Source organism: Agrilus planipennis, unplaced genomic scaffold, assembly GCF_000699045.2.
Source record: "Agrilus planipennis isolate EAB-ADULT unplaced genomic scaffold, Apla_2.0 scaffold4, whole genome shotgun sequence".
In the NCBI taxonomy this organism is placed as follows: Eukaryota; Metazoa; Arthropoda; class Insecta; order Coleoptera; family Buprestidae; genus Agrilus; species Agrilus planipennis.
Genome location: NW_020442463.1, coordinates 1,688,433 through 1,690,262, shown reverse-complemented (window position 1 = coordinate 1,690,262; position 1,830 = coordinate 1,688,433).

The window sequence follows — 1,830 nt, the reverse complement described above, 5'->3', positions numbered from 1 at the left end:
CGTTCACATTTCGGCCCTCTGAGAACATTTTGTACCATCGATAAACGTTGCTTCGGTCCAAGGTAGCTTCACCATACGCCATAGTCAACGTTCGAAATGTGTCCGCGCGCTTAATTTTGTTTTCACACAAAATTTGCAAATAAAGGATCTGTCAAAAATTAACTGAACATGCAACATGGCCGAACTTGTCGATATAAGTGAGAGCCATAAATACCAACATAAATAAAATCCGCGGAAATACAAAATTCGCGATAGTTTTTGAACAGACCTCGTAGTTGTGCTTTTAATGTGTCTCTCACAAGCCCTTCATGTGGAAGAGCCTACCGTCTATTTCCTTCTAATTCACAGTATTTTTTAACGTTTCTTAACTTCTTCTTTTCCACAGCGCTCGCCTCCTTTGAAGAACGTCTACACAAAAAACTTTAAAAAACTTTTGGGTGTTTCATTCCCACCAGCCAGTAATGCTGGTGGGTGGGCAGTCCCTCCGGACTATGCCGGAAGGTAGGCTGCTTTCAGGAATCGTGGGAATGGGTGGATGGTGGTTCAGGTGAGAAAGATGAGACGGACGAAATGAAGACAGAAGAGAATTAAAGATTATCTGAGGAATATTACTGCCTCAGCATTTGCCTAAGTGATCCAAGGAAACCACAGAAAAACTGGGACCAAGGCAGACGGACCCGGAATCGAACCGGCGTTCTCCCGAATGCTAAGCAATGGTCTAGACCTCTAGGCCATGCCGCTCGGTGAACGTCTACAGGTTGCGTTTTCTATTTATGTACAGGCCTGACGCTGGAAGCTGGCGGAAATTTTAAAATGGCGTGGATGCGCGGTGGCAAAAGTAGGCAGTTTTAGGTATCAAGATTGCAGCCCTCATTCTTCAGTATTCCTATCAGTGGCGTAGATTAAATATTTAAAAATAGGGATCAGTGAGCAAGTAATAGACAGACAAACAGAAGAACTAATTGTTGACAGTGATAGAGATTCCCATGATGAGAGTGAATGTGAAAACTAACTATAAAACAAGTTAATTTTTTCTTTTTGATAAGTCATGCTTTTACATTATTTTCTAGTACGCTACTGTCCTATGTGTATTAATAGTATAATTTACGCCTACTGAAAGCTTATTTGTGTATCAGCTCCAAGTGACTTACCCAAATAGGTCATAAATGGGCAAGTACCTGCGCGACCGCTCGCCAGCTTCCTTCATCAGACCTGTACCATTCTAACGTAGTATTCCTCTGTACCTTTTCCGCCTGTTTCACGCACTTTTTTTCAGATTTTCTCTATATTCTCTCGTAAAAAAGTCTCTCTTAATTTTTTTTTACGTTTACTTCATTTTAACTAACATTATTTTCATAACTTGTCAGAAGATGAGGTGGCCCTGGATCACTCTCCCCCGCTTTATACACGCGCCTATTTGGAAACATTAAATTACTTGTTTTAATGGTCATCTCAAATAACGTATTTGTAATACTCGCTGCTATAGTTTATAACACTTCGATTTCACCAACCTCATTTGGCATTTTTTGGATTATCCATCCACTTTTTATACCTACTGCAATAATTTTGGGTAACCTTTTCTTTGGTTAATATCTATCTTGACAATCAAAATTATTTATTCTTAACACAGATTCTGTATAATTTAAAATTCAGTAATCGGGACCAGCAGTTAATAAATAATTAGCATAAATATGTAAGATATGCCAACATTTAAAATTAATGAGTCAGATATAGTTCCGTTTGAAATTTTAAATGGTTAGAAATAGTATCTATCTTGTTTTCTTTTGCTCCTACACACATTTAACTTTAAAACTTTTTATATAGCTTTGT